Source organism: Mustela nigripes, chromosome 7 (assembly GCF_022355385.1).
Source record: "Mustela nigripes isolate SB6536 chromosome 7, MUSNIG.SB6536, whole genome shotgun sequence".
Lineage (NCBI taxonomy): Eukaryota > Metazoa > Chordata > Mammalia > Carnivora > Mustelidae > Mustela > Mustela nigripes.
In genome coordinates this window covers 86864294-86889500 of record NC_081563.1, presented here as the reverse complement: position 1 = coordinate 86889500, position 25207 = coordinate 86864294, and positions in this window count along the sequence as shown.

Below are 25207 nucleotides of genomic sequence, written 5' to 3'. Positions count from 1 at the left end.
ACAATCTCTGGAGGACTGAGTTGATTGTGAGTTGCCAGAAGCCAGCACTCCAGGCAGTAGGGACGAGCATAGGTCCTGGGTGGTGAACCACAGATTCCACAACACCATCTGATTGTCGCAGAACTGGGACCTCAATGACAGCCGAAAATCTACGATCCCAGTCCACGCTACTAAGTACCATGACAGAGGCTTAAATCCAAACAGCAGTTATCTAAACACCTGAACAAGAATCATTTACTGAGTGAAAATACATGTTACTCTTTCTAAAGCCTATTGTGCACAGACCCAGTGCTCCCTGCTGTACTGTTCTCTCTTCCCCCAGAGCGCTGTTTGTTCTCATAAATACATCATCTGCAAAGTTGCCCTCCCTGGATCTCCACACCGGAGCCAGTGTCAGTCAGGCTCAGCAATTGATTTCTTGGCTCCAATAGAACTCTCCTCATGAGGAGCTAATTATAGATGATGAGAAGTTTTCAGGGTGTGCAGTCTTGCCTTCGCTTTGATTTCTATTCTGAATGACAAAACATAGAGCTGTCATTCGTATTTGTCACTGGCCAGTTCTGCTCTCCGGTCCACGGTGCCCGAGGACCTCAGCCTGCCACATCAGCACTGCCTGTCTCTGGGCCAATCAGAATGGAACCCTCAGTGTTCTAGACATCCCATCCTCTTTTGGAGGACACCCTGTCATCCGTCTGACGTGTCTATCCATTAAGCTATCACCTCTCATACATTCAACATCTGCTGAGTTCCTGTGAGAACTCACCTAAAAGACTGTTCAACATGTCCCTTCTGATCCCCATGCCCTGCCAAGTGATGTGGGCTGAGCCTACCACTTGTCTACAACACTGGTCAGCCTGGAGTGTGCTGAATGTCTCTGTGAAAACTTTGATTCTTTAACACCACTTATTTCCAGGACTTATAATCCCGAGAAGGGCATCATCAGTAGAAATACTAGAAAGAAAAAACAAAAAAATTCATGCTTTTAAATGTGAAATCTCTCAGTAATCACTCAAGTTAAAAAATATAAATTAAAACTGACGTGACCTGCAAAGGAGGAAATGTTTAACGAGTCTTTTTCCTTTCAGGAATTTGCCCCTCACACAAACCTTTTATTGAGATGATGATCTCATGTAGCTCTTTCTATCCTAGACTTACCTGGATGACAGAAGCCAGGATCTTGTCTCTCTTCTGATTGTGGAAAATCAGAATCTTGGGACTGGGGGTTTGAGGGGATGGGATCCCAGACTGAGATGGGAGAAGACAGGGGGTCTAATAGAAACCTCACCCACCATTTGTCTAAGATTTTATCAGAGAGCCTCAATTACAACAAAAAAAGCAAAACACTCTGTACTTTTGTTAGACCATATGTCTTCCAATGCTCCTATTTATGGTTCAAAAATAGGAAAATATCTGCATGGAAGGTAAAAATGTAGTGACAACCCTGCACTTAGAATCTTCTCCTTGTGAGCATATTTGTAGAAACTGTGGTTGTTCACCTATTTGGATCACACACACAGTGCTATGAGTCTGACTCATTCTCCTCCCCACAACAAGACTGTTTCAAGGGTTTCAGGTCCTCCCCCTGCTTGGAGCCCAGAAAAAGAATCCCAAGCTCCCAGAGAGAAGTCACATTTTTAGCTCTTCTTGCCTCTCCCTGGCAAGTGAGCTACCTAACTTTCTCGGAAGTATGCAAGAAGATAGTATCCTCATCCACTTTGCCAGATGGCTGCATCAAGATAACACTGAGACACATTCTGCGGGGGTCGGGGAGAAGGAAAGCGCTCCTGTGTGACAGTGTGACATACGACTTCCATCACTCAGCCTGCATCTCTTCGTGCTGCAGCAATATCTGGAGGTGCAATGGCCTGTAAATATATTTAGGTGTGTGATCATGGAGTTTCACAAGCTACTGTCAATTTCACCCGTCAATTTCCATAGAACATTGAGTGTGTCATAAAAACCTTCTGAGACATTTCCCTCCCTGTAATATAGATTTTAAAAAACAAAAATCAGACAAAATAAGTATTAAATCATCACTCATCACATAACTCATAACTCATCACAATGGACTGTGATACACTATTGATGGTATTTCCATAATCAATCACATTGCAGAAATTCATGACAGGATGTGATGTCCAGTCTCTTCCTAATCCAACTCTTACTGATTTTTCATTGCTTGAGAAAATGAAAAAATTTTACCTTGGGCTCAAGAATTGACATTTGGTTTTGGCTTACCCATCTTTGAAGAAAGCTCTTCAGATATAAGGAAGGCTATTTAGAGAATAAAGCACAGGACATGATTTTACCAGGCTCGTCACTCAAGAAACTCCTGTCATTCCCCACTCATGAAATGTCCTCCCTGACTCTTATTAGCTGTTTTCATTATTAATGTGATGATACAAGCTTTGCCCTAGTGAAGCTGAGCTATATTTTAGAATGGTACAAATTCAACTGCCTCCCATGGCCATGCAGGAACAGGCAATCCATACACTGACCCTTTCTTTAAAATCTCTACAGCACCCAGAGTTCCTAACACTCCTGTAAATATTCAATTGTATAAAACTTGGTTTCAAAACCAGGTACCATCAGCCCAACCCACTTATGTATCTCCTGAAAACTAAATTCCTAGCTATGGGATTTCCATCTCAGGGATTTTTAATGATTGCAAATAAATTTCTGACCATTCCAAGATTTATCAAGAATGGAAAATAAGATCCACAGTGCTATCCATCTATGTTATGAACAATAATTGTGTAATTTATTTCTGTGTGTGTAAAATTCTTAGCATAACAGGTATGAACACTTGTATACAGTACCAACCAAAGTTGAATTGACTTCTAAAACCATTGTTTTAGTACAGTTTAGTAAAGCCATAGATAGATAAATAGATAGACAAAATGTCAATTAAATGATAGTCATTACTGTATATAAGTATTCATATCCATTATAAGAATATAATATATTAAGTGAAATAAGTCAAGCAGAAAAAGTCAATTATCCTATGAATTCACTTATTTGTGGAACATAAGGAATAGCATGGAGGACATTAGGTGAAGGAAGGGAAAAATGAAGGAGGAGAAATTGGAGTGGGTGAAAAACCATGAGAAACTATGGACTCCAGGAAACAAACTGACAGTTTTAGAAGGGAGGGTGTGGGGGAATGGGTGACCCCTGGGATGGGTATTAAGAAGAGCATGGATTGCATGAAGCACTGGGTGTTATACACAAACGATGAATCATGGAACACTACATCAAAAACTAATAATGTCTTGTATGGTTACTAACATAACTTAAATAAATAAACAAATAAATCCAGAAGAGTAAAACAAAATAATAAATATATATATATGTATGTATAGAATGTATTTATGTAAGAATGTTTATATATGTATGTATTTATGTAAGTATTTATTTATGTAAGAATATATTATGTAGGAATATATTTATAGAAATATATATATATATTTATGGAAGAATATATATGTGTGTGTGTGTGTTTATATATATATATCCTGGTAACACAGGCTAGAGATAGAAAACTAATTAGGTTCTGAATTTGACAACCTACTAAAAAGTAGTAATCTATTTATATAGCATTCTGGAAAGCTCCCATCCCTAATTTTAAATTATTAAAGCATGCTATTTATAAACCAGTTTATAGAAAAATAAGAAAATACTTTTTAAAAATTTTAAATGTGACCTGCAATATACAGAGATAAGCTCAAAGACTTATGTATAAGAATTTTGTTGTCAGATTACATATAAAATTAAAAACTGAGAAATATCATAAAGTTTCAAGAAATAGAGTCAATAAATTTAATATTATACCTTCATGAAAAAGAATGTTTTAGGAGAATTATTGAATGGCCTAGAAATGTTCAAAAACATATTGTTAAATTTTTAAAAGCAAATTATAGCTTTATGTACAAAATATTTTTTTATTTAATGTATAAAAATTTGAAGAAAAAAAGGATAAATTTTAAAAACGTTAACTGTGATTAGCACTTGGGAATGAGAACTAAACTGTTTTGCTTCTTTATTCATACATTTCTCTATTTAAAAAATTTTCCACAGTGCACATGTATCACTTTTGTAATCAGAAAGGAAATGGCTTTTTTTTTTTTTTTAATGTGATACTCTGTACCGGCAGTACTGTTTTTAAATAACATCTTGTTCTGAAGCATAATTTTTTAATAACAGCAAAACAAAAAAAAGATGAACTAATAAAATTATCTCTGAGATTCTGTTTTAAATAAACTATAATTCATCTAGCACTTTGATTTTGTTTTCCAGATACTATTCTCCAATTAATAAACAACTACATACATATGTGCATACACATAGACATACATAAATGAAAAACAGAGATTTCCAGAGGTAATGACAGAATTCCTGGCCTGAGGCAGAGAAAGCTCAAGATGAATTTTGAACATCTTTTCTTTTTATTTTGGCAAAGATTTTTGTTGTTGTTCTTAATCTTTAAGCATTACACAGAAGTGGTGTCTTGCCCATGATCTTTTCCCATTTTTCCTGGTACTAATCATAGCCTGTTTTGAGGTTCAGGTAGAAAGCTCCCTTTTCCACAACACTTTCATTGACAAGCTAGAAGTATCCTAAGGCACCAAAGAATAAAGTAGTACTCAAAGAATGACACTGTAATTGGTAGCAAAAGGACATGTGAAATATCTTGAAACATCTCCCAATGACCAAATTTGGGACAATTTGAGCAATTAAATAATTATAGAAAGGGATTCTAAAAAAAATCTGAAAAATCCATATTGACACAGGGACAGGTGGGAGGGATAGATAGATAGAGAGGTAGAGGAAAACCATCTCTATACTGTAGAATTTCAATGCATAAATTAGCTTTTAGGGGCACCTGGATGGCTCAGTTGGTTAAACATCTGCCTTCAGCCCAAGTAGTAACTCCAGGGTCCTGGGATCAAGTCCTGCAATGGGCTTCCTGCTAAGCAGGGAAACTGCTTCTCCCTCTCCTGCCTGTGGCTCCCACTGCTTGTGCTCTCTCTCTCTGTGAAATAAATAAATAAAATCTTTGGAAAAAATAAGCTTTTATTAATTGTACTGTGGTTATAGAAAACATTAACACTTGATGTGGCTTGATGAAGGAAATCAGAATTTCTTTGTTCTATAGTTTGGCAACATTTTTATAGATTTAAATCTGTTGCAAGATGGTGGCACCTGGATGGCTCAGTTGGTTAGGCATCCGACTCTTGTTTTGGCTCAGGTGATCTCATGGGTGGTGAGATAGCCCTGTGGCTTTGGGCTTTTCCAAGCTCAGTGGGGAGTCTGCTTAAAGAGTCTGTCTCTGTCCCTCCGCACATTCATGCTTTTCTCTTTCTCTCTCTAAAATAAATTAATAAATCTTAAAAAAAAAAAAGCTATTGTAAGATGGAGAGTTAAAATTGCAATAATTTAAATATTAAGGTATACATTTCTTTATTAATCTGTTGTGGTTCAAGAAAACTGAATAGAAGAAAAGGAAAATATCACAACCCATAAATCCATCATACAAAGAGACATTTCTATTGTCTTTGCTTTTTAATGGATATTTTTAAGGGCATTTAAGGACAAAAAGGTAGACACTTACTGTGCCTCCTGGATTTATTCCTACATGACCCTGAGCTCTTACAATGAACACTGGACAGACATACTTCTAGTGCACTGACTCAGAATTAAATCCCCATGCTGAAACATGGGAGGACAGTGGGCCAGCCTCAGACATGTGAAAGAGAGCCTCTTACTCATCAGTCAAAGCAAGCTTCTGGCCTGGCAAGCTTCCAGCCTGGAAACCACCGTCAGCCCATCCCATCTGGAGAACATTAGCAGGAATTTCCATGGGTAGCATCAGCATGTCCCTCCAGGCATAATGAGGCCTGATGATAGCGAGGAAATGGTAACAAGATTCCCAGCAGCAGAGAAAGAGCAAAACTGATGTTTAAATGATGTAAAATTGCTTTTTAAATATAGATTCTTGATCAAAAACCAAAACACCAAGAAGTCATTATAAGGCCTCTACCTGGTATGGCATCATGGAACTTGTAAGCAAATAAACATAATGCTGCAGAAAGGCTCTCTGTTCATGGCCACTGGACCACATTTCCTGGTAGATGTTATGCTCCACCAACTTGAAATGGCGGTTTCTGCCCTGACAGTGGAGGAAAGCAAGCCTAGAGTTCCCTGTGAGCCAGCAGAGTGATCCTGTTCTCTGGAATTAGGCTGTTGCTATAGCAACCACCAAATGATGGACAGATTTTTGAATGTGCAGTAGTCTACTGTGATAAGAGCTTCCAGGATATCCACTAAGTATTTTCAAACCTGCTATGTTGCACACACTGTGTAATGAAACTAAATACTATGTTTCAAGATCAATTTTAAATGGCTTGCTTTTAAAAATTGAAATGATAGACAATCTGACCTATTTTTAGCACTAAATAACCATTTGTGCTAATACCAGTTTTATTCACTAGCATGCCAAGTTGAAACTTGCATTTTTTTTTTTTTTTTGTACAGCTCTGCTTAGCTGCTTTAAGGAAAGTTGGATGGAATTAATGAGAAAGTACAGTGTCCCCTAGATAACAGTAAAGTTCTTACTAAGGTGAATTTAATACCAGAAGTTGGATGGGTTCTAAGAAACCAACACAGTAAAAACTCAGTAAGATGCTTTTGGCCTTCACTTGCTGTATATATATATATATATATATATATATATATATATATATCTATATATATATATATATATATATATATATATATATATATATATATATATATATATATATATATTTGGTTCATTCCCTTAAGAAAATACTCTATCTACAGAGCAATTTCATTTTGGTGGAATTGGGACTGAATAATGCCCAGATGACGGTAACACTTCCAGGCAATCAAACTTCAATTCTCTACCTGATTTTATGCAAAATCCCCTTGACTTCAATACATCCAAAATGCTTTTGACAGCCCACATTAGAAAAAAAAATGCCATGAGATGTCTACAACTGCTGGAAATTGGAGCAAGTTGCTTCCTCTGATCGCTACCCAGCAAAGACCCTTGTAATCACTTAAACCATAGCTGATGTCTAAAGGAACAATCTTAAAATCCAGACGAGTTTTTTAATGTGTTTATAATCACCATTTAAGTTTCTTGGATAGAATGTGGATTGACTCTACCAAGAACCTTAGGCAAAAAGTCATCTCCCTTGAGGCAAAGACTGTCCGAGCATCTTAATTTTTTTTTATTAAATTATGTTATACTCAGAGAGAAGTGCCCATAGCGTAAGTACAATCAGCTCAATTAATAACACACCTGTGAAACCAGCAAGCCGATCAAGACAGAGAATACTATGAGAACCACGGAAAACTCTTTGTGTCCTCCAAACACTATCTCCAAAGGGTCACCCCAGCCTGACTCCATAGATTAGTTCTGCCTGTTTCTGGGCTTTATACAAATGGACTCACACAGTGTGTTCCATATCTGGCTCATTGAGCTCAACATTATGTCTGAGATTCATTCATGCTGCTGCTTGCAATGACTGTTTTCCCAAAGCTGTAGAGTATTTTGTCTATCATTTTCATTAAAAAGATGATCTGGATCTACTTGAACATGGTCAATCCTAGGAAATAGCTACAATTTTCAAGTAACCTTTTCTTGGTGCTAAACATCAAAAGGGATCACAGAGAGTTGGCAGGCACAAATGTGTTTTTCCTTGAAATCTGAGTGATCACACTCTAATTTTATTGCTTTGATGGTGTTAGAGGATTGCTTTTCCTTCAGTGCCTGAGGTCCTCGGTCACACCACTTCCAAGCATGAAGAGGCAGACCAGACAAGGGATGATGGGCAGCAAAGCCAAGTTTACTGAGCGGTCATACAAAGCTCTCCCTGAGGGAGGGGACCTGAGGGGGTTGCCATCAGGAGTTTCTAAGTCTAGGGGTTTTTATGGGGTTGTTGACAGGCTTTTTAAATCTGATTAAGCCTTCACGTGCCTGTCACCAAATCAGGTTTTTGTCATCTACCTATCACGTGGGAAAGGGTGGAGGGTTCCTTCCAGGGTAGCGTAAAATCCTTTTACAGATGGTTTCCTCTTAGGGCAAGGGCCCCTTGTTCCTGCCTGCCTTTCTTCCAACTATCCTTCATTAATGAGTTAGTCTAAATATCAGATGTGATTGCCTTTGAGGACTGCAAAGCACTGAGAAATATTAATACTTTTAAAAGTCACCCTAAGTTTTTGTGTACTGCCATGTCCGAATCCTAAATATCTTTTTTTTCCACTTCTAAAACGTATTGTGAGACTTGGTGGGATTGTTTCAGAGAGGTGCTAATTGATTTCATACTCTTTTTTTTTTTCTGTCTAAAAAGTCTAAAATGATTTTTGGAAAAGAAAAAATAACACATTGCCAATGGGTATTTGCATATATACAACCACACAGAAGAGTCAAGAATTTCACACCCTTACACCAGCAGTATACTTTCAGAGATATCCCCCCCATATTATTGTTGTTGAGACTGCCAAGGAACGATGTGCAAATGCTCTAGAGTAAATATATAATTTTGAGAGCTTGCAACGTCTTATCCAAAACACAACTCTAAATTCAGATGGCTTTCTTGGAGTCTTTTTTCTAAAAATGTTACCATATCATCCAGATGGGGGTAACTTCACAAGGTCAATGATTCATTCAAATGTATAACATACTCAGGCCCATTTTGATGAAGAAAAACGTGACCCCTGTTTCTAAAATACAGACCAAGCCTTAAAAATCACAATTAATTCTATTTTTCACACTCTGCTGCCTTAACTAATGAAGCAAACACAGGCTTATCTTCTCTTTTGGAAAAGAGCTGTTGGAGTTTTAGTGGCCAAGGAGAAAGAAACTGAATAAACATTTTATCTTCTATTTACTCCAAAAGATTTGGAAAAATCGTTTCAGATATTCAAAAAACTGGAAGTGTGTCTTTTTTAGTCCATAGTTTTCCTCTACTCCTGGTCGAGTGTTCCCCTTTTGGTAGCCTTGAAGAAAATACTGCAAGGTACAAGAGGAGACAGATCTCAAGCTTCACGGATGTAGACACAGGGGCATACCCCAACACACATGCACCCACAAGGTATGTAACACATATAACATGAAACCTAAAACAGAGCTGCTGTCAGGATTGGCTAGGTGATCCAGAAGGGGCCAGGCTTCCCCTTGATACCAGACCAGGAGTCAGTTTGCCCATAAGATCATGACTAGCACTGAGCCCTCCATTTCCCTGGGTCTCAGTTTCCTGAAATATATATTGTGAAAGAATTCAACTATGTGGTCCAAGTCTCCTTGCAGAACTGAAATGCTTTGATTCTTCTTCAGAAATATATCAAGTGGTGAGAGGCAGGAGGGAGGTCAGAGCAGAGGCCAGGAATGTGGTGACTATGGTTACCGGGAGCTGGCAGCCAGGCCCTAGGTTGGGAATAAATAATTAGATCTCCAGGGAATTCAGGAAGAGAGTGAGGATCTAGGAACAGCAATAAATGTTCCAAAATGCCCCTAGTTTTGGTGCCTTTGAAGTTCCTGCCAAATGAGGACGCAGGCAGGGGACTGAAACAAGACACAGCGTCTGCCCAAGTTGACATGCGCTCAGGGAACAGTCATCACCAGACCGCAGGGCACCTGACCCACTTCAGAGAAGGCAGCAATTTGGGGCAGGATATGGGATTTGAATATTTTTAATGAACTTTTTAAAAGTTTTGAATACTTTCAGATTAACATAAAAACGACAAAGATGGTACAGAATTTGGCCGTTTACCTCCTCCCAGCTTCTATTACTAACATCACACATTATTACAGCACATTTGTCACAATGACCCAATGTCACCACAATATTATTAACTTAAAACCATGCTTTATTCGATTTCCCTTAGTTTTCACTTAATTTCCTTTTTCTGCTCTAGGACTTCATCTAGAAGAACGAGATACATTTGATCCACCTCTTTTTTGGCTCCTTTGTGCTATGACAGTTTCTCAGACTTGCCTTGTATTTTGAAGAGCTTGAAAGCTTTGAGGAGGCTGGTCAGGGAATTTGTAGACTGTCCCTCAGTTGGGGTTTGTCTAGTGTGTTTTTTCGTTTCTTTTATTCTTCTTTTTTTTTTCTTCCGATAAAAGACATATCAGATACTAAATTGATAAGAACAGATACTACAAAAGTCATGAAGTGATCCAATGTTTTTCTAATGGCTGGAGTGGACTTATGGTCTTTGGAGAGAACACCACAGAAGAAATGGTGCCCTTCTCAGTACATCAGATCAACAATGCCTGCCATCAACATGACTTACCACTGTTGACCTTAACCCTGCTGTTAACGGCAGTAGTGGGTTCCCATTGTACAGTTACTCTTTTTCCCCTTTTATACTGAAATCTTTGGAAGTAGGACACTACATTGCAGCCCACACCTAAGGGTAGGGAGTTCAACACTTCTTGAATTTGTTAAAAGTTCAACACTTTTATCTGGGTAAATTATTTGCAAACCTTCTGCATGACAAATTTATCTCTTCTCTCTCATTCCTTTATTCACTTATGTATATTAATATAGACTTATGGAGATTTATTTTATACTTTGAATTATAACCTAATGTTACTTTATTTTCTTGTTCAACTTGTCTCAGCTTTGGCCATGGGCATCTCTTGCAGTTAGCTCCCTGTGTCCCATTGGCTTACCACCTTCATTGTAGATTTGAGGTTGACATTAGATCTGTTTTGCTTTGTTGAGAACCTCCTGATTTTCTGAGATTTGGGTTGTGACAAAAGTGGCTCACCTAGGACAAATCAGCCCTTTGCCAAACCTCTTACTCTGGTTAACTTTACAATCATCTAGATAGTATTTACATGCAGATTTTTTCAGATTTCACTTAGATACCAGGGAGCAATATAGGACATTGCTTTTTACTTGCCTTGGACCCAGGGCTGTGTCCTGACTACCTATTATACATTCCTGTGGTCCTGAAGAGATACCTCTTTTCAGCTCAGCTAATGGTTTTCTTTCATGTATTTAATACAATTCTTCCGACATTTTCTTTGTTTTCTTTTTTCTGTGAACTCTTAATAGTTGGATAGCCTTCTGGACTGATCCTCTTGAGTTTCAAATTTTTTCTCTTTTCGATTTTCTTGACTTTTTGTTTTATAGTCAAAGAGATACTTCCTCTCACCCTCCTAAGAATATACAATCTGCCCCTGTCTCATGACGTGCAGTACTTGTTTCTTTTATAATGCAATCTCCTTAAATCATTCTAAGAATGCCAATTAGAGCTTTTAAAAGTTTTTTTCATTACTGATTTGCTTCTGTTTTTTACAGAGTGTAGGGGAGGGGAGGGCTAGTGTACTTTAATTTAGCATGAATAACCTCATCAAACGTCCTGCTCACATTTTGGAATATGGAAATAGGAAGAATGCCTAAAAGTTCTCTGCATGTGGACAAGGCTTTCCACCTGTAGGCTTAATTTTATGCTTCAAAAGTAGTTCTTGTGAGACGGAAACTTCGGTTCTGAGCACCAGTCCCTCTCTTTACTGTCCTTATTTTTTCCAGAGTGTAAATTATATTCCTTTAGAGAAGAATTGTCAAATAAATCATACTGGGGTAAGTGTTTGGTATAGGTAAAGGTAAGTGTAAACTATTGACAAGCCTCTAGTTGGCACATTTTCAGCCCAAATCATAATATTCACCTTCCGTTCTCTGTTTAACCAGTGGTATGTGCATCTCCAACAGCAGACCCTCTGTACAGCACTGGGCAGTTTCAGTAGCATGCCCATCTGGGTGGGCTTGCCATGTAGCCCCTTTATTTCACAAGTGATTCAATTTATCTGCCAGATAAATGCCTAGAAATTTAGTTGTTAGTACAATATACACAGAAGTTTGTAATTTTAATAGGTAGTGATAATTTTGCCTACAGAGGAGAAGATCCAGTCTACAATCCCACAGGCAAAAAACACAAGCCTCTCCAAAATATTTGTGTTTTGGAATTTTATCATTGTTTTGAACAAAAATGATATTTCAGTGTAATCTTGCTGCATTTATCTTACATGAATGAGGGTGAGCATTTTTTATTTTTTAGGAGCAACCTATAGTCCCTTTCTGTGAACAATCTGTTCAATTCTTTACCTAAGTACACTGTTGGTCCTCTGCTTTACTGAATTATAGAAACATTTTATATATTAGGGAGATTAATGTTTTGACTATGTCATAAATTATAAATACTCTTAACCATGTTGCAGTTTGTCTTTTGACAGAATTTATAATTTTCTCCACAAGAAAACATTTTTGGTGTATCCATTTCCTTAATGGCTTTTGGAATGTAGTTTGTAGTTACAAGCAACTGGCCTACTCTTCAGTAAAAAAAAGGATTATTCCATCTACCTTCTAGTACATTTCATAGTTACATTTTTTTTTTTAAGATTTTATTTATTTGACAGAGAGAGACACAGTGAGAGAGGGAACACAAACAGTGGGTGTGGGAGAGGGAGAAGCAGGCTTCCCACTGAGCAGGCAGCTGGATGCAGGGCTCAATCCCAGGATCCTGGGATCATGACCTGAGCTGAAGGCAACCAGGCACTCCTAGTTTCACATTTTTCTATTAAAATCTTTGGTCCATTTAAAATGCAACCTTGAGTCTAGAGTGTGTTATCTAGTTCAGACTATAAGACTATTTTACAGTATTTGGTACCTTTCCCTCCCCATGCTCTGGACACTAGATTTGACCATGTGACCTGTTTGGGCCAATGAAATGTGAGCTGAAGCAGTCTATGTCGCTTCTGGTCAGAAGCTTTAAGAGATAGTCCATATTTTGCTCTGTTCTCTCTCTTCTCTCCAGCAAGGCAATTAGCAATGCTGTCACCTAGACTGCTGGGATTCCAGAGTGACCGTAATGATGACCTGTGCAGAGTACAGACCTGCCCACAACAATAAATAACGAGAATGAAATCTTTGTTAGGTAAAATTAAGCCACTGAGATTTTAGGGTCCTTTTTCCTGGAGCATAACCTGAACTTTATTTTTGATATAGGATTTAACTTCATTTTTTTTTTCCAGATGCCTGCCCTGTGGTCATATCCCAGATTGTTGAATGTTTTATCTTTCCTCATTCATCATATGTAACATCTGAATTAGAGTCAATTTCTAGAGGGTTTTCTTTGTTGTTGTTGTTTTCTTTGTTGTCCCTTGATCTGTCCTGCCATGTCCCCATGCATTTTCATCTCTTTCTCAGTGTCACACACCTATGGCTAAATCTGTCAGTTTTAACATTTATCCTTTGATTTCAACTAGTACAAGTAACATGGTTATTTTTTATCAATTTATTTCCCCTTTGCACTTATGCTTTGTATCAGTTGTGTCATATCTACATTATCAGGTTATGTAGGACCTACATTTGTGTTCTTCTTTGCTTCATTGTTAAATATGCTCTACTTACCGAAATTCTTTCTTCGTAGTTTCTCTTCGGGTTTTTGGTTAGCTAAAGAACATCTTCTTGCAGCTTCCTCAGATGAACTCACAGAGATTTTGCTTAAGTTCAAAACTATTTGCATGTTGTCCTTATATTTGAAGGATGTTTTGATTGATATCAAATCCTCAGCTTACTCTTTGTTTCTTTGGGTGTCTTTGTCATAAGATGCTGTGAAGAGAATAAATAAATAAGTTGATTCCCCATCTACCTTTGTGTCTTATTTTGCTCTGCTGCATGAAAATTTCTTTCTTTAACCTCGAGCTCTAATGGTTTTACAAAAAAACGACTCGGATTGATTGGCTAAATCTAGTTTGAGATTTGGTGTACCCTCTAAATAAAAACTTAAGTTGTCTATTGATTCAGGGGAAACTTTTTTTTTTTAAGATTTTATTTGAGAAAGAGAGAGAGGGAGAGCATGAGAAGAGAGAGGGTCAGAGGAAGAAGCAAAACCCTGCCGAGCAGGGAGCCCAATGAGGGGACCCAAACCCAGGACTCCAGGGTCATGACCTGAGCCGAAGAAAGTTGCTCAACCAACTGAGCCACCCAGGTGTCCTAATTCAGGGGTAACTGTTAATGTATTATATATTTAAACACTTTTCAGTTCTGCTATTTTGCTTCTTTTCTTCAGCAACTCATGTATCACATGTCTTTGGCCTATCATCTATATTATTTTTCTCTTACTTATTTTGATAATATTTCAAGCATATAGAAAAGTTGCAAGAGCATTCTGCTCTTTTCACAGAATCACCCATTGTTTGTATTTCACTCCATTTGTTTATGACTTGCATGTGTTCCATCTCTCTCTCTATATATACACACACTCATGCACGCAGTCACACATGTTTATACATTTTTTTAACCAGTTGAGAGTATGTTGTAGACATTATACTCTTTTGCCCTGAATATATCAGTATATTCCTTAACAAGGCTATTTTTTTTTACATGGTCAAGAACAATGTCCAGTTTCAGGAAATTTAGTATTAATACACTTGTATTATCTAATTCCCAGTCTCTATTCAAATTTCATGATTATCTCAATAATGTCTGTCATGGCATCTCCCTCACCCAATCCAAGATTCAATAAAGAGTCACACATTATATTTAATTATCACGTCTCTTTAGTCCCTTTTAATCTGAAGCACTCTTTATACTTTGTTTTCTTTAATGACTCACCAGTTATTTTGAGAGTATCACTCAATGTGTGTAATTGGATGTTTTCTCATAATTGGTTGTAGTTCTGTGTTTTTGACAGAAATGACGTGGTGCTGTGATCTCAAGGAGTCAGAGCAAGATCTTGATTTGTCTTAAAGTAAATTTGATCTATTGAGGGATATGGTGTTCGAAAAGTTTCTCTGCTCTAAAGCTACTCTTTCTTTTTTCTTTTTTCTCCAAAATATATAAAGAACTTATCTCTTTTCCCTTTGTAACTAATAACTGTCTTGTGGAGAGACACTTGAATGGAAACAGGATGTTCACATAGTCTCACGCTTCCACCCACAAGTTTTGAATCAACAGCTCTATGCCAGTGATTTCTGAACTCCTTCATTCCTTCTACTTTTCCTCATTGGTTTTCACAGTAAGGAGAAGCTTGTCCTTCTCATTCATTCATTCATTCATATCAGCATCACTGATTGATTCTCATTCTATCCAAGAAGTTAAAAATTCCCTTCTGTCATTTATTTTCATGCTTACATTTTTCCAGAACTGACCAGCAGGGACAGCTTTGTAAGCTGGTTCCTGGGGCCTTTTGGGGATTCTGCCTCATTTTTTAAAGTTACTTTCTTGCTTCCCCACAAAAGGATGCTCTATTACTCATCTTACACTTTCCTTGTCACAACCTTAAAATCAGCCATTTCTCCAAGGGATACATTCCCAGAGCCACTTTATTAGAGAGTGATATTTAGATCTCGATATCCAGGTACTGATTGGTGCTGAGGCCTTTTGCTCCCAGGCCCCTTCAACCAGGAGCATTGGAAACATATGGATGGATGAGGGTGTGTGTGTGTGTGTGTGTGTGTGTGACCATAAGATTATACAGACACCTCCAATTCCACTGTCTATCACAGGGTTCATTTCAGGTTCATCATGCTTGTAACCCAGTTCCCCAATAGGAGAGGAGAAACTTGAAGCCAATTATCTTCAATATATTTATGTATTTGTTCAATTCCAGTATGCCCAGAAATAGTTTCAGAATTACTAACCCACAGGACGGTGGAAAACAAAGCTATTAATTAGAATTCAATAGGTGTGTATGTATTATTTTTATCTTTAGTCTGAGGTAGATGGTCAAACCACTATCTAACATAAGTTATTTGGGCCAGTTTCTCTGTTGCATGTTCTCTAATATTTTTAACACTCTTTCCTGTTTTCTTCTGAGTGTTTCTAGCTCTACTCTCCATAGTGCTTGATTTTTTTTTTTTTTTTTTAATTTATGTTTGGACCCTATCCAGTTCCATCCTTATTCTGGTGATTGTTGGTTGTTTTGTCATGTTTCTATCCTGTTCCTCTAGGCTATATTCCATAACCACTCTGTTTTCCTTCTCTTTCCTGAGTTCTTGCATTCCTGCTTCATCATATACCTTTTAAAATGGGATTTATTTTAAATTTTTGAAAATGGTATTTTTTTTTTGAAATTTCTATCTCTCTCATTACAGTACTTTTCTGGAGAATACCTTTTCTCTGTTGGTGATCTTTGCTGCTCATTTCTTCCCTTTCAAGTATAGCATCTTTGTTCAGATGGACGTTGTAGACAAGAGGGCATAGCTTCTTCTCTACGACAGCATTCATATGACTGGGCAGTTTGGAGCCAACCTATCTGCAAGATACTTTTGTAGGAAGGAGTGAAGCTGGTCTAAGTTTCCAGATTGGCTGCTTTCCCCAAAGCGCATGCTCTCTGCACCTCAGCCTCCGCATACAACTGCTTCCTACAGAATCACTGCTTCTGTGCCATTCTACATGTAGATCAACTCCTCCACTTCCTTACCTTATGGTGCCATTCCATTTCTATACTCTTCTTTCACAATTTTTCCCTCAGGGTGGGAGCCACATTTCTCAAACTTTACTTTTGTTAACACGTTTAAAGATCTGCTGCCATGGGCTTCTACTATTGAGAGTTTTCACAGAAACTGTTAGATCTTCTAAAGGTCTGGTCTTATAAAAATCATATTTCATATGATAGGGGTCGGGGTCTTATTTAATAAGGCCCTGACCTCTAATTTTTACAGCTGTCCACTGCCAAGAGCTAATTTCCTGAGGCACCAGCCGGAATGTAGTCAATGGATTTCTCTAGGACAGTGACAAGTACATGTTTTATGGATGTAAGCTTTCTGGATTTTCTTAGCTTCATGACCCAGAGAACAGAGCCTTAAGACATGGGCTTTTCTGGAAGTTCAATCACATGAATCAAGAGTGAAAGAAAGGGAGAAGAAATCAGGGGATGAGGAACAACTGCCCACCACTTCACAAAGAGCATGCCTGACTATTCATTTGCCCATTACATCTTTGAAGAGCTCTTTATGCAGCTACCACTTACATAGTCTATTCAAGGAAACAGGGTAGACAGTAGCCACCTGGTTCCTATTTCCCACTGATCAAAGGTTTGCTCCATAGAATAATAATTCTCTTACACATCTAAGTTGCACCTGCTTGGGCACCAAGCAGAGACCAGAATTTTTACTCCTTAGAGTCAACAGAGAAGCTCTGGTAATAGGTGCAGAGGGCAAACAGAAGTCACTGTGAGATGATGGCCACCAGAAGTTACTTGTTCAAACTTAGCTTGGCTATATATTCTGATTAAACAGACACTGTTCTTGTTCAAGTCTATGGTCAAGGCATAATTGTTGAAAGCACCTCCTTTTACTTTAAAAATTGTTTTGGATTAAATACAAATTAAATATTTTATATAGGACCCAGGACAACTGGCCAAAGGCCCTGGACATAGGTGAATCTGAGAAGATCTGGAGTAGATATAAGAGACATATAAGAGACACCTGATACACAGTCTGGAACATTTTTTTCTGGATATCTCCCACCTTCAGCAAGCTAACTAGTCAGTAATGCTCTGAGAGAACAGAAATAGCTTTTTTTCCTTTTCTGGGGACCTCTTTTCACCATTTGCCTATTAATATCTTCAGATGTTCATATAAATAGAATGGCAAAATCTATTAGAGGAGAGGGATGGGAATAGAGCTGAGCTGATACCCCAAAAGAAGGTGATAAGGTATCTGAGCAGATGAGATGTGGAGATTATAATATTCAACCCAAAGATTATCGACTTTCAGTACCATTTTAATAGTGACATGCATTGATTGTGTTTAATTAACTGGCCCATAACATACTATTAAAAAGTCTGCTCAAAACACTTCCAGAAAATTCATGTACTTTAGAAATTGTCACAGGGTGCTAAATTCAGCCAAACCTAGAAAGAGCATTATCAAACAAAATTTATCACCTTAAATAATCTCTAAATATTTTCAAACAACCCAGACATAGTAACTGATGTACCGCTCCACTCATTGTAATTTTGGCTTCAAAGATAAAATTTAATTGGATATATTGAAAATCTCAGTGAAACTCCAGAGGTAACACAATCCATTTTAATTATGAAATGTTCAGAGTACATCATGCAGGCTGTGGTCGGCAAGCATCTGAAAGGTAGATCATGAGTTGTTCCAATATGCAAATCACAAAGCGAGGGGCAAGATTTTTCAAAATATTTTCTCTCCCTCAGACTTGAATTTGCATTTAAAAGCACAAGAATAAATTTATGAAAGATTTGGTCACAACACCAGCAAGAAAAAGCATACCAAGAGAAACATTAGCTATTAGCTGCCAAAAAGTTCTTTGCTGAGGCATGAAAGAGAGTAAGGATAAGTGGATCATGGAGACACTTAACCAATGAAGTCAACAGTTCAAAAAATTGGGATATGAGTTTAAAGGAAAATGATTATAGGTAAAATATTGGAAAATAAAAACTATGAGAAGAATCCATGCTTCCTTAATCTAATATAGAGGTAAACTATTTTCTTGATTCTGTAACACCATCAAAGAGAGCTGCCTTAGGGGCGCCTGGGTGGCTCAGTGGGTTAAAGCCTCTGCCCTCGGCTCAGGTCATGATCTCAGGGTCATGGGATTGAGCCCCACATCGGGCTCTCTGCTCAGCAGGGAGCCTGCTTCCTCTTCTCTCTGCCTGCCTCTCTGCCTACTTGTGATCTCGCTCTGTCAATTAAATAAAAATCTTAAAAAAAAAAAAAAAAAAAAGAGGAGAGAGAGCTGCCTTATCAACTAAATTATAAGCCTTTAAAGAAAAAAAAAGTGCATGTGTTTGTTTTGTGTGCTTCTTTAAATAAATGTAGCATACACATCACATGCTATGTCATCGTTCTTTCTTTCTGTTACTACAAAAGCCTTCCTAACTTAGAAACTAAAGATTGTTCCAGTAAGTTTTTGGCCATCAGTAACATTAAGGAGACACACTGTCCTTCAAAATCCATACTTGTTTGTGTTCTTGACATACTTAGCAATTTTAGGATCAACAGCATAATTTTGAAGCATATAGGGTAATATTAGGGTTTTGACTATATTTTCTATGATTAAATGCCTGACTAGGATCATATTTCATTGAACATTAAACAGTTCCTCTTAAAGTCAGACAGATACCTTATAGATAAATATTCACCGTCTGAGCAACAGAAAGATGAATTAATTATACCAACCATTCCAAGCTTCTACTATGGGAGTTTTGGCATTATCTATACCTTTGATTATATTGCCTGGAATGTGACAAGCATTTTTTGGCATACAAAATGGTTGTATTCTTGAAATGATAGTTACAAAGTTACATTTCTAATATATCTTGAGGAATGAATTACAGATCCAAAACTGAGTTAAATTTAAAATTGTTTCTCCTATTTCTATTCATCTCACAATATATACATATATCAAATCATGATGCTGCTCATTTTAAACTTACACAGTGCCAATTATATTGCAATAATACTAGAAGAAAAAATCAAAGTAAATAAGTAAGCCAACACATCTAACACAATAAAGTACATTAAGAAGACAGATGAAAACAAATCCTCTCCAGATAGAAAAAATAAAACAGAAACAGTATCTTGCCTATCTATAAACCTATGGAGAATCTCTACTTGCAGCAAATGGTCAGCTCTTATCCCTGTCCTTCAAGAAAATGAAACTAAACTGAAGATTTATCAGAGTAAGAACATTTGAAATGATTTAGGGGGTGGAGTAGGCTAAACAATTAAAGCCGCCCAGGTGGGAAAGTCAGAGACTGAGTATACGAACAGTGGCCAGACCGTAGTCAGCAACAGAATCCTGCTCCAAAATCCATAGCCACCACCTGGGAAGTCAGACCTCAAAACCTGTGGCAATCGACACAGTACCTTCAGGACTTGATCAAGGATGACTGACAGCTTCCTTATATTTTGGCCTCACTTCCAACTCAACACCAACCACAGAAAGCCAAATATGCTCCCAAAACAATCACATTAAGATGTCCCAACTCTAGTGACCAGACCTCCCACTTCCCCATGCTACGAAACTCCAAATGGGCCACACCTGCAGCCTTCCATTCTATTCCACAATAAAGCTTCAGCACTCCCCAGCCTGGTTTGGAGCCCTCCAAAATACATGTGATGGTACAGGATCCTAGCTGTGAATAAATAGCCTCTTTTCTTTATATATAGTGACTGTCATTCATTTCCACAAGAAAAACAAAGTTTAGGAGTTAAGTGATAATAGCTGATGATAAATAGCTATAAAATCAGGAAGGAGGTGCGCCTGGGTGGCTCAGTGGGTTAAAGCTTCTGCCTTTGGCTCAGGTCATGATCCCATGGTTCTGGGATCCAGCCCTGCATCAGGCTGTCTGCTCAGCCGGGAGCCTGCTTCCTCCTCTCTCTCTGTCTGCCTCTCTGTCTGTCAAATAAATAAATAAATAATCTTTAAAAAAAAATAAAATAAAACCAGGAAGGATATGCTCAGGCCAAGTGGAGGCTTAATCATCAAATTTTGTCCTTTGAGAAGGAAAAAATAAGTTACTTAGTGTCATCTAAACACTAAGTCCCCTATGAAAACAATTATGACAAAGTAAACATCAAATAACTATAAAAAAAAAAACTCATCTTAGGAAATTATTTGTAAAGTTGATATTGCTATGTATAATATTACCTCTGTCTCTTCCAGAGTCAGGCTGTCAGGCAAATTTGACCGAGACCAGTGAGTAACTAAACCTTCAGTGAGATGCAGAGATGTTTGAGGGTCAGGACAAATCCAGTTCCTACCTCTTCTGTGAGGTTGTTCACAGCCCGTGGTCTCCTACCGTCATACATTGTGCTCATAGACGATAGTCATCCATGACCTTTTGAGTAACTACTGTGCGCCCACCTTGCCAGTGTGTCATGAGTTAGTGTGACTCCATGAAGCAAATGTGAATGTTCTGAGGGAAGGAGCACACAGTGTGCATTTCCTGGACTTCTTACTGTCGTAACAACACAGACGGACTGGCCACTAGGTTGACATCCTGTCAAATTTCCTCACGGGGTGCCAATGGTTTCTTATGTCACAGCTCTACCCACAGTTGTGGGTAGCTTGTTTTCTTACCTGTGTCCCCCTTTCAACTGGAAAGACTTTAGAGCAATAACATTTTTCATGTTGTAGTTGTTGTTCATATTTAAATCCCCTGTGTCTAACTTTGTTGCGGGCTTCAAATAGGGCCTTGTTGAATGTTTTTTTGGCTATCCATTTCTATCTGAGAAAAAAAACTGTGTATGAATCAGCAATGATCTAATGTGTCATAGTTGCTGCATTTACTATACCAGGGTCAACAAAGTTTTCCTTAAATGGACAAATGGCAAAATGTTAAGCTTGCAGAATATAGGGTCTCTGTGGAAACTAGCCAATTCTGTCTCTGTCAGACAAAGCAGCCCTAAACAGAAGTTAAAAAAAAAGTGGGGGGGCATGGCTATGTTAGTACCATAGTGTTTTTGTTTTCCTTTTTCACAAAAACGGGCAGAGAACTGGATGTGGTCTTCAACCCAAAATATGCCTACCTTCACCATAGAATGTCAACACTTCAAAAAAAAGAGGTGGGACTGAAAAACATCCAATAAATCTAAGCAGTACTTCCCAATAGCCACAGGCTCTGCCTCTGGACCAGTCTCGAAAGTGATGTTATTTGTTGCCTACATTCATAGTGGAAGAAAACATTAAATTTCAGTCAGAGGTTAGTCAAAACAAAAGCGGGCCCCGGGGGAAGAGCCCTGCTGGTGGGGGGAATGGGGTCTACGCTCAGACAGTGGTCTTCACAGGAAAACCTTTCCTCACACCATGGGCCAGATATTTAAGACATATTCGTCGACTTGTTTAATCCTCAAAGAACACTACAGAGTAGGCGTCATTGTTTCTGCTTCATACCTAAAGAAACAGTGATGAAAGTTTATTCAAATGTTTTCTTTGAGAACCCAAGGCTTGTGTGGGAAAAAAATTTCAAGTCCTAATCTGCCCACCTGCAGACACTCTGTGTTCTTCAGACTCTGGGGAGGGAGACAGAGAAGCCAATGTTACGGGAGGGGCTTTATGTATAGCTTCTAACAGTGACCTGCAGAGGCCAGATAAACCTAACTTCTATTCAAAATATGATGTTGGAAATTTAACAGCTTGGATCAACAATTACATTGAAATTATATGGATTAAGCAAAATGCAAAAAAAATGCACATTTTTAAAAATATTTATTTATTTATTTTCGAGGGAGAAAGAGAGAACATGAGCACATGGTGGGGAGGGACAGAGGGAAAGAATCTCAAGCAGATGCCGCACCGAGCACAACCTTGAGCTCATGACCTGTGTGGAAACCAAGAATCGGATGCTCAACCGACTGAGCAACCCGGGCGTCCCCAAAGTGCACATTTTTGAAGAAAGAAGTCTTCATATTAAAGCAGTGTTAGTATTTCAAAAGTAGAAACTACAACTTTTCTGTGGAGTAAGGAGGTGGAGTTGCAGAAGGCATTAGAGGAATTAAGAATGCAAGGAGAAGTAATGGCGCAGCTGAAAGCAGAAGCGGAAGCTGCAGCTGTGGCGCAGATTGGGCCAACCTGGCCAGAGCGGTTTTAAGATCACGTAGGCTCTCGATTTGAAACAAATGTTACTTGCAATTGCACCTCACCTAAGCACATAAGTTACTCACCAATGCCCATCTGTGTTAGAGCTCCCTTTCTCTTCATAGGTTTTAATGCTTCTACTATTAACAAGTCATCTAGTCTCTCTTGTGAGTCCCAGAATTGTCTGCTATCAGAATGTTGGAATGCCACGGTGGGAGACTCGGCAGTAATAGCCAAGATACCGACGTATATCCCGATGCCAGTACAGGTGAACCTTGACAACCTGCCGGTGCTGCTTCGACATAAACGAGACTTTGGAATAACAGCAGCCATTATTGCAGCTATTGCAGCATCCGTCGCCGCTGCTACTGCTGCTGCAGTGGCGTTGACAACCTCGATACAGACTGCAGCAACACTCAACAATGTCACCGGGAGGGTAGCTGAAGCCCTTGCAACACAAAATCAGATTAATGGACTGTTGGGTGTATACAAAACCTGCCTGGACTCTGTGTCACCCCGGTAGCTTATAATAATTTGTCTCACGCCGCAAATTTACCAAACAGTTGCGAGCCCAAATTGTTATAAACGCCACTAAGGTACCCATTGGCACTGTCCATGATTGGGTTATCATGCTACAACAATCACTCTCGCTCCTCAAAAACTGGGCAGGCATAGGAGTCCTCGTTATATTAATGATTCTGGCTCAAGTGCTCCTACTAAGATGCATCTGTAGAGTTGCGCGACGGCAGCAACGGCAGCAAGTTTTGGTTCAAGCTATGATGGCTCTAGAGGCTGGTACCTCCCCCCAGATATGGCTTATATGCTGGATCGGTAGTCAAAGACGGGTAAGACCGACCCCACCGTATAGCAACCTAAGACAGGGACCCCTGGGCCAGGAGGGACACCCGATGACGGGTAAGCGTAGGGAGTGAGGGCGGCAACCTAAGACAGGCACGATCCCCGCCATCATATATAAATAAAAAGGGGGAGCTGTGGAGAGCCATGAAATAGATGCAAGGAGTCACGTATACGGAGGTGCCCGGGGATTGAGGAAGCGAGACTGATTGGCTGGCTGCAAGCATGGGTGAGCCCGAGCTCGCAGCGTGATCAGGGAGAGGGGCGTGGACTAGATCGGTAATTGGCCGAGGTAAAGGATATAAAGCGAAGAGACTGTCGGGACAGAGAGAGAACTAATAAAGAAGCTTGCCACCCATCACGTTTGCGGGTCGTTCTTGCCGGCGAGAGCGACACTTTTCCATAATGCAATGAACTATTTTTATTTGAACACATTGTAAAAGTGTTTAAAAGTCCTAGTTTTCAAGTTCTCATTAGCATGAAATTCAATTTTTAAAGTGAAAGGTTGATCTATAACATTCATACAACTTGCTGTATGTTCTACATCTGCCAGGTTTTCTTATCTCTTCTTTCTTAGCCACGGCCTTCCACTATATAGGTTTTATTAAAAGGAAGCAGAAGAGTTTGGGGAGCGGGAAATCGTGATAAACACGCCTCGCTTAAAACATGCGCTAAAAAGACTGCAAGAGGTGATTTGTTCTCCTTTGACTTTTTGAACTAAACTCACTAGCTGCCTTCTTTCAAAGGATGGAAACTTTACAGAGGCAATGCAGAAATAATGACTAGATTTTTAGGTGTAACCCTGGAATTTTTCTTTTTGAGATGCTAATAAAGAATTCCTTTCTTTTTGTTGGTTTCCTGACTTGTAAACACACTCACAAACACATTCACACACAACAACAGTTTGAATAAATTCCTTGTTGAGGTTCAAAAGCCTCCAGGCCCTCACCCTCTGGGTTAGAAAGTCTCTGCCCTCAGCTCTGCCCCCATGGATGTGCCTCCTCTCCTAGGGCATCTCAAATTCTTTGCCCTTCCAAGATCTCCTTGCCCTGTTAGCCTGTCCTGGAGATCTGAAGAAATTCTTAATCTATAGTGTATTTCCTCTCCTTTTACATGGGTTTTTAAAAAGTCAAAGTTTTAAAAAAATTAGCAATTTAATATTCAGGTTATTTTGAAGCCTCCACAATCAAAGGCTGCCCAAGTAAAGGATCTGCTAGCACACTCACCCACATGGTCCATATGTTATATTTTGGATAGGCAAGATGTTAAATATAAGCTTTAATAAATGCAGTGAGGCTAAATGAAGTCAGGAATCGTGATAGTTGCGTTTACTGTTTAACCGTGATTTTGCCTCACTGTACCAAAGACAATCTTGAGCAGGAGAGGGAGGGGAGTCCTTGTATACATGGTTTTTTGCCAATTTGTAGACATAGAATCTAACTTTCAACCCCACCATCTCACTCCTGGTCTTGTTTTCTTCTTTATTTAACTTTTTACTCATCTCCTTTTTTTTTTCCCTCCTTCATAAACTCATATCATGTCTCAAACAGAGAGGGAGGAAGTACAGAGAGTATATGACTGGGTAGTAGCTCTCATGTCTGTTTGGAGAGAAGGCTAGGCTGTCTTGGATTTATAATTCATGTGATGCAAGTTGCCATCCAGATGACTGTTGTGGTTGGCTTTGTAATTCAAGAATACTAATACAATTATGTAATGAAAAGAAAAGCTAAGGAGGAATATATCTTTGTTAT